General features: G+C 41.6%; 1 non-coding gene across 1 annotated transcript; it reads right to left on the reverse strand.

The window, feature by feature from the left end:
• Positions 1-8,583: 8,583 nt before the first annotated feature.
• Positions 8,584-8,690, reverse strand: LOC141624991 (small nucleolar RNA R71). The gene has a single exon (XR_012534795.1). It is a non-coding gene; the product is annotated as a small nucleolar RNA R71 (small nucleolar RNA).
• Positions 8,691-9,496: the final 806 nt, after the last annotated feature.

The following is a 9,496-nucleotide window of genomic DNA, read 5'->3' on the forward strand; positions in this document are numbered from 1 at the left end:
ACCCGTGGGAGTCCTTACCGATGTTAAGGAAGCTTATGAGAGGGCTGGGAGAGCTGAGAGGTTGGTGGAGATGGCTCAGGAGAGAGTGAGTGAGAAAAGAAAGGCTGAGAGTGAGAGTGGAGGCCAATCTAGTCACAAGAAAGGCAACTACAATCAAGCAAGAGGGTTTTCTTCTAGGTCAGGGTTCAGTGCTGGGGCTTCCTTTGGGCGTGGCCGTGTGAGTGGTAGCGGTAGTTGGGGGATGACCTGCTATGGCTGTGGCGGTGTAGGCCACAAGAGACATGAGTGCACGAGTATGCCTGGAGCTTTTCAGGGATCTGCTCGGGGGAGCTATTCTCAGGGACCTGCACAGAGTTATGCGAGCAACAGACCAGGTGGGTCATGGTCTAACCGGGGAAGTCAGAGCTACCAAAGTGGAGGTAACCGCAATGGCGGTAATTCTTATCAGAAACCAGCTACGAACAACAACAACAATTAAGGGTCGGGTGCTAAGCCGACCACATCAGCCAGTACTGTTCAGGGAGGTGGACAGAAGACCAGTGGAAAGCTGTTCATGATGGACAAGAAAGTAGCTGAGGAGGATGCACATGTTATCACTGGTACTTTTCTTGTTAATGGTATTCATACCTTTGTTTTGTTTGATTCGGGGGCGTCTCAGTCGTTTGTATCTTCGAGTCATGTTAAACGGTTGGGTTTGAGAGTGTATGAGTCTGTAAGTGAGAAATTTTTTATACCTTCGGGTGAGTCTGTATCATGTGGGAGGTTGTTTAGAGATGTATCTATGATAGTTGGGCAAGTTGATCTACCTGTTGACTTGCTAGAGTTTCCTTTTGACGGTTTTAAGATGATAGTCGGGATGGATTGGTTAGGAAAGTATAAAGCTAAGATAGACTGTCATCAAAAGAAAGTGTCTTTGAGAGGGCCTAAGGGTGTTAGTGTGTCTTATCGTGGGTTTCTGGTCAAACCCAAAGTTAAGTTGATTGCAGTGGTCACCTTGAAGTCTTATCTGAGGAAGGGATGTCCTTTGATCTTGTGCCATGTGAGAGATGACCGGATAGAGAGTCCGACAGTTGATCAGATACCAGTGGTGGGAGAGTTTGCAGATGTTTTTCCGGAGGAGATTCCGGGGTTGCCACCGAAGAGGGAGATAGATTTCACTGTTGAGTTGAAACCGGGGACGGGGCCAATCTCTAAGGCACCGTACCTGATGGGTCTTAAAGAGATGGAGGAGCTCAGGAAACAGTTAGATGATCTGATAGAAAAGGGATACATTAGACCTAGTGTATCGCCGTGGGGAGCACCAGTTATTTTCGTGAAGAAGAAAGATGGGAGTTTGAGGTTGTGCATAGACTACAAAGAGCTGAACCGAGTGACAGTGAAGAACAAGTATCCTTTGCCAAGGATCGATGACCTGTTTGAATCAGTTGAGTGGTACATCAGTCTTTTCTAAGATTGATTTGAGGTCGGGGTACCATCAGGTGAAGATTAGAGAGGTGGACATACCAAAGACAGCTTTCACGTCGAGGTATGGCCATTATGAGTATGTGGTGATGCCGTTTGGGTTATCTAATGCACCGGCTGTGTTTATGGACTTGATGAATAGAATCTTCAGACAGTTTTTGGACAAGTTCGTGGTGGTGTTTATCGATGACATCTTAGTCTACTCTAAGACTAAAGAGGGGCATGAGGAGCATCTGAGGATTGTGTTGCAGACTTTGAGGGAGCATGAGTTATATGCTAAGCTGTCCAAGTGTGAGTTCTGGTTAGAGGAAGTTGCTTTTCTGGGGTATGCGATCTCTGAGGAGGGAGTAGCTGTGGATCCGGCAAAGATTGAGGCAGTGACAAAGTGGGAAGCACCAAAGAATGTTGCTGAGATTAGGAGTTTCTTGGGTTTAGCTGGATACTACAGACGGTTCGTGAAAGATTTCTCCAAGATAGCTAGACCTATGACAGCTTTGATGAGGAAAGAGAACAGGTTTCGTTGGGATGAGAGTTGTGAGAAGGCGTTCCAAACATTAAAGGAGCGTTTGACAACAGCTCCTATCTTTGCATTGCCTGAAGGGATCGAGAACTTTGAGGTTTATACAGATGCCTCAAAGAATTGGTTGGGATGTGTGTTGATGCAGAACGGTAAGGTGATTGCCTATGCTTCTAGGCAATTGAAGCCGTATGAGGAGAACTACCCTACACATGATCTAGAGTTGGGTGCAGTGGTGTTTGCTCTCAAAATATAGAGACATTACCTTTATGGGGCGACCTTTAAGGTATTTTCAGATCACAAGAGTCTCAAGTACATCTTCACTCAAAAGGAGTTGAACATGAGACAGAGGAGGTGGATGGAGCTGATTGGCGATTATGACATGGATATTATCTACCATGAAGGGAAAGCCAATGTTGTTGCAGATGCTTTGAGTAGGAAGAGTGTACATTCCTTATGTACAGCTCTATCTTTGATGAGGTGGGGAAGTTTGGGATACATATGATGCAGAGAGGGGATGCTGTGGGAGATTTGACAGTGCAGCCTGATCTTTATGATGATATTCGAGGTAAACAGGCTTTGGATCCTAAGATGGTTGAGTGGAGAGCTGGGGTAGAGAAAGGGACAGTGTCTCGATTCTCTATTCATACAGATGGTAGTTTGAGGTTCGATGGTAGGTGGTGTGTCCCTAATGATGAGGAGCTGAAAAAGACAATCATGACAGAGGCACATTGTACACCGTATTCAGTACATCCAGGCAGTGACAAGCTATACAAGGACTTGAAGAACACGTTTTGGTGGCCTGGGATGAAGAAAGAAACAGCTGAGTTTGTGGCCCGTTGTTTGACATGCCAGAGAGTTAAAGGGGAACAACGACGACCACAAGGTAAGATTCAGTCTTTAGAGGTACCTGAGTGGAAGTGGGGATCCATTTCTATGGATTTTATCGTGGGTTTGCCAAAGAGTCAACAGGGTAACAACATGATATGGGTAATAGTGGATCGACTGACCAAGTCAGCTCACTTTGTGCCAATGAAAGATACATGGACTAAAGCACAATTAGCTATGGCTTATCGAAAGAATGTGCTAAAGTTACATGGAGTCCCTAAGGACATAGTGTCTGACAGAGATGCGAGGTTTATCTCAAGGTTTTGGAAAGAGTTGCAGGAATCTTTGGGAACAACTTTGAAGATGAGTACAGCTTTTCTTCCTGCGACAGACGCTCAGACTGAGAGAACAATCAAACTCTTGAGGATATGTTACGAGCTTGTGTGATGGACTTTGGTGGTAGCTGGGAACAGAGGTTGGATCTGATAGAGTTTTCTTACAACAACAGCTATCACACTAGTATTGGCATGGCACCGTTTGAGGCTTTATATGGGAGGAGATGCAGGAGTCCGATTTTTTGGGACGACAAAGTCTTGAGGCAAATGGTTCTAGGACCAGATATGGTACATGAGATGGTTGAACAGATTAAGATGACCAGGGAACGGATGAGAGCAGCTCAGAATAGGCAAAAGAGTTATGCAGATCTACATTGCCGGGATATAGAGTTTCAGGTTGGGGACAAGGTTCTTCTGAAAGTGTCTCCTATGCGTGGGGTTACGAGATTTGGGAAGAAAGGCAAGCCGAGTCAGAAGTTCATCGGTCCTTATGAGATCTTAGAGCGAGTTGGGGAAGTTGCATATCGTCTGGCTTTACCGGCTGCGTTAGAGAGAGTGCATAATGTGTTTCATGTATCGCAGCTGCGGAAGTATGTGAGTGACCCGTCACATGTGTTAGAGGCAGAGAGCTTAGAGCTAGATGAGTCCTTATCATATCTTGAGGTACCTAAGCAGATTCTTGACCGGAAGGTTAGGAAGACTAGGAGTGGTGAGACAGTTTTGCTTAAGATCCTTTGGTCTAACCACGAGACTGAAGAAGCTACATGGGAGGCAGAGGATGCCATGAGAGAGCGTTACCCTTTCCTTTTTGATCAGGTATGTATGGTTACGGAGACGTAACCTTGTTTCTTTTAGGGGGGTAGGAGATGATCGCAAAAAGTTTTTAAGAGTTTTTACACCCTTTTTATGTTGAGTCGGTATGTGTTGTTGATCGGTCCATTTCGTGTTCACAAATAGAAAGATGTGGTCGTTGGGTCACGTCCGAATCAAAACACAATTTATAGCTTCACAAACAACTCTACAATTAGTAAAGAGGCAAGTAAAGGTCGGATCCCAAGGGACGGGTATTGAAATGAGATTTCTATTGAAACTAGCGGTGTCTTAGGGGTGTCACAATTTGGGTTGATGTAGAAGGTCACTAACTAAAATAGCAATGTAAATAAACAAACAAGATGAATTAAAAGGGTTGTAAACAATTGATAAAAAGCACTAGGGTGTCATGGGATCATTGGGGAATCATGGGAATTGATCATACAAACATGTTCTCAAATTATAAGCAAGCAATTATTGTTGTGATGGATTGAGTTGGGTTATATCTTACAATCCTAGGAAAGTTTGGGTCCCAGAGCCGAATCGATTAGATTGTACAACAACTACAAGTCGACTTAATCTTCCCTACTTAACAACATGCATGGTCTAATGAGACTCGAGTTGGTTTATGTCTTACAAGTCTCATTGAAAAGATAGGTGATGATAGTAAATGCAAGGATTCATAGGCTTAGCATTTCATCAAACATAACATGTGCATGAGTTGAGATCAAAACAAGCAAGCAAATAAAACATGAAAGCATATTAATTTAAGCATGAATCATTCCCCATGTTGGTTTCCCCTAATCACCCATTAACCCTAGCTAAGAGACTACTCACTCATTATCATGTTGATCATGCTAGCAAGGTTGTCAATCATACCAACAAAATGAAACATGATGAATAAATGAAACTAATTAACAATAATTAAAAAGGGATAAGAGAATTATACCTACTAATGATTCCAATAATAAAGCAAAGATAAAAGAAGTACTTGATGCTTGATTGAGAGGTTGTCAATCTCCCAACAATAACCCAAATAATCTTCAATTACCCAAAATAAAGGTTGAACAAAAGAGAGATTAAGGAAATAAAACTTGTATTAGAACTTGATTAATTGTTGATTACAAAACTAAAGAGAGATTTGATTGATATTAACTACTCTAATTATTGATAAGAAGAACATGCTCTTCTAATTAGACTAATGGGGTATTTATAGTGGAAATTAGGGGGATGCATTAGGGTTAACTAAGGGCTAAACTAGTAATTACACTTTTTAGATTGAGCAGGGAGGAGCCGGTATTTTTCGAAGGAAGGGCTTCTTGCTTTGTAACTTGGAGAAGGGGAAATCGCGCTGTAGAGGAATCCGAGCGGATCAGGGTCGGGACGGGCGGATTCTGGCGAAGGAACACGAGCGGATTCAAGAGAATCCGGGCGGATTGTGGTGGCTAAACCCGAGCGTCTTGGTGGAAAACCGCGCAGATTGTGCAGGTGGAGGACGGCCGGATTGTAGACAATCCGTACGGATTGTGCCTTAGCAAGATTTCTTCTTCTTTTCTTCCCTTTTCTTCATAAATTCCTTGGGGATTTCCTTGGGGACTCAAGGATCCTTTCTCAACATTGCTCATTTACTATCATATGTACAAAGGCCTTCTAATCTTGTCTCTCCTTGATGCTTGGTCATTGAATTCGATCAATTTAGTCTCGTTTTGCCATGAAAATGCAAGTTTCTTACTCCTTTCCTACCAAGGGATCAAAATCTCAAAGAATATGTAAAACAAAGAACTAAAGATAATAAATGACCCAAATATGCACTAAAAAGCATGGGAACAAGGCTAATTCGGGGGCTAAATATGCGCTAATTATGGTCACATCAGTTGTCGTTGAGTCGGGTTGAGTTTGGGTTAGTAACATGTTTTATGTTGAGTTTTGTTTTGGTTGTTGAGTCGGGAGTGCGTAGTGTGAGTCTTTGTTTTGTTGTGGTTTGAACTTCGGGGACGAAGTTCTTTTTAAAGAGGGAAGACTGTAATACTACGTATTTATGAGTCTCTGGGTACTCTATCGAGTAGGCCTTACTTTGTCGAGTAAGGGCGAGTTGCAGATTAAAATAGTTTCTGACCTGTTGGGTACTCGATCGAGTAACGTGGGTACTCGATCGAGTAAGGGGGCATGATGTGACCATAATTGGCGCATATTTAGCCCCCGAATTACCATTGTTTCCATGCTTTTTAGTGCCTATTTGGGTCATTTCTTATCTTTAGTTCTTTGTTTTGCATATTCTTTGAGATTTTGATCCCTTGGTAGGAAAGGAGTAAGAATCTTGCATTTTCATGGCAAAACGAGGCTAAATTGATCGTATTCAATGACCAAGCATCAAGGAGAGACAAGACTAGAAGGCCTTTGTACATAGCATAGTAGAAGAGCAATGTTGAGAAAAGGATCCTTGAGTCCCCAAGGAAATCCCCAAGGAATCCATGAAGAAAAGGGAAGAAAAGAAGAAGAATTGACGCTGCCAGATAATCCGAACGGATTGTATACAATCCGCCCGTCCGTCCAGACCAATCCGAGCGTCCCTCAAAGGAATCCGCTCGGATTCCCCCTCGCCAATCCGAGCGTCTTGCCCAAGGATCCGCTCGGATTCTTCAGCCAAGATCCGGCCGTCCCGACTCCCATCCGCACGGATTGCAGTACAGCACGTTTTCATTCTTCAAGCTACGATTAGAGAAGCCCTTCTCTCGGAAAATACCGGAGTCTCCTTGCTCAACTTAAAAAGTGTAATTACTAGTTTAGCCCTTAGTTAACCCTAATGCATCCTCCTTAATTTTCACTATAAATACCCCATTAGTCTAATTAGAGGAGCATGTTCTTCTTATCAATAATTAGAGTAGTTAATATCAATCAAATCTCTCTTCAATATTGTAATCAAGTATTAATCAAGTTTTAATCCAAGTTTTAGTTCCTTAATCTCTCTCTTGTTCTTCCTTTATTTTGGGTAATTAGAAGATTATTGGGTTTATTGGGAGATTGACAACCTTCCATCAATCATCAAGTTCTTCTATTATTCTTTGCATTATTATTTTGGAATCATTAGTAGGTATAATCTCTTAATCCCTTTTTAATTATTGCTAATTACTTTCATTTATTCATCATGTTTCATTATGTTAGTATGATTGACAACCTTTCTAGCATGATCAATATGGTAATGAGTGAGTAGTCTCTTAGCTAGGGTTTAATGGGTGATTAGGGGAAACCAACATGGGGAATGATTCATGCTTAAATTAATATGCTTTCATAATCTTATTTGCTTGCTTGTTTTGATCTTAATACATGCACATGTTATATTTGATGAAATGCTAAGCCTATGAATCCTTGCATTTACTATCATCTTCTATCTTTTCAATGAGACTTGTAAGACATAACCCAACTCGAGTCTTGTTAGACCATGCATGTGTTGAGTAGGAAAGATTAAGTCGACTTGTAGGTGTTGTACAATCTAATCGATTCGGCTCCGGGATCCAAACTTTCCTAGGATTGTAAGATATAACCCAACTCAATCCATCACAACAATAATTGCTTGCTTATAATTTGAGAACATGTTTGTATGATCATATCCCATGATTCCCCTATGAACCCATGACACCCTAGTGCCTTTAATCAATTGTTTACACCCCTTATTTTTCACCTTGTTAGTTTATTTTAATTGCTATTTTAGTTTAGTAACCTTCTACATCCACCCAATTTGTGACACCCCTAGACACTACTAGTTACAATAGAATTCTCATTTCAATACCCGTCCCTTGGGATCCGACCTTTACTTGCCTCTTTACTAATTGTAGAGTTGTTAGTGAAGTATAAATTGTGTTTTGTATCGACCATTGACCAACGACCACATATGCTTAATTTGTGAAACGAAATGGCACCGATCAAAAATGGCGCCGTTGCCGGGGACGGTGTTTAATTGATTTAAGCTTTCTTTTATTGTTATTAGTTGTGTCTTTTTCACCTTGGGGAAGTAAAACTCCTCAAGGTTTGTTCTAATTGTTTTCTAGTTGTTTGATATTTTGCATGTCTACAAGGTTACAAAGAGATTTGTTACCTTTTGACCGTGAAATCGAAAGAACCTTGACGAATAATAGGAGACTTGTTAGGAGGAATTTGGGAGGTGTTGGTGAAGTTGTTCAACCCACTAGTGAGTTTGTCAATCCTTTCGCAATAGAAGGAGAAGAAAACCCATTAAACAATACCACACAAAATCCACCTACAATGCCTAAATTCTCGTCACACTCTATACCCACCGAGGAGGATCTACCAAATGGTACTCCTACCCCACAACATCTCACCGGTAACTTTATTGCCAAGTCCGCCTTCATCCAACTAGTTGAGAGGAGCCAATTCGGGGGAATGCCTAGTGAGGACCCTCATTCTCATATGGAAACCTTTTGCGATTATTGTGAAGCTATCTCTCAAACGGGCGTGACTCAAGACCAAATAAGATGGGTCTTATTTCCTTTTTCGTTAATCGGCACCGCAAAGCAATGGTTGAAGGGCCTTGATAAGGCCACCCTTGGAATAGATTCTTGGAAGAAGTTAGCTCTAGCTTTCTACAAAAAATTCTACCCACCGGAAAAGACTAACATGCTAAGAGGTCAAATCACGGGTTTTAAGCAAAGGGATGAAGAATCTTTGTATGAAGCTTGGGAGCGGTTCAAAGGTATTTGTCGCTCATGTCCTCACCATGGACTTAGCGAATGGTTTTTAGTGCAACAATTTTGGAATGGTTTATATGAAGATTCAAGGAACATTCTCAATATGGGATCAAATGGAATGTTCACCGAAGTTGATGACAATCAAACATGGAACAAGATTGAGGAAATGGCGGTCCATAATTCACAATATAGTAGACCTCGCAAGGCTACTAGAGGAGGAAAGTATGAAGTGGATTCCATTACTCAATTGGGTGCTCAACTTAGTGCTCACATTGACACAATCAACTTGAAGTTTGAACAAGCTATTGCTAGACTTGAGGAAAACTCAAAAACATCAAAGCACCATGTCAATGCCATGACGGCATCCTCATCAATCCCAAGCGGGATATGTGAGAATTGTGGAACCTTGGGTCATGACTCAAGTGAATGTAGGGGAACAACCGAACAAGTTAATGCTTTCCAAGCTTACAAAAGTGGTACCCCTTATTCAAATTTTTACATTGAAAACACCAAGTTCCATCCAAATCTCTCATACAAAAGCCAAAATGTTCAAAACCCTCAAACAACATACACTCCACCACCCATGAGAAATCAAAATCAAAGACCCTTTTACAATCAAAACCAAGGCTACCAAAATCAAAATCCATACAATCACCAAAATGACCAAGGTTTTGATGTCCAAAAAGCGGTCCTCCAAATGCAAAAGAATCATTAAGAATTTTTCACTCAAATGCAAAAAGATAGCCAAGCAAAAGACACCACCATCAACAACATTCTAGCTCACACCAAGATGTTGGAAACACAATTGACCCAACTAGCATCTTCAAGTTCACAAAGACAAA

The sequence above is a fragment of the Silene latifolia genome, chromosome 1, assembly GCF_048544455.1.
Source record: "Silene latifolia isolate original U9 population chromosome 1, ASM4854445v1, whole genome shotgun sequence".
In the NCBI taxonomy this organism is placed as follows: domain Eukaryota; kingdom Viridiplantae; phylum Streptophyta; class Magnoliopsida; order Caryophyllales; family Caryophyllaceae; genus Silene; species Silene latifolia.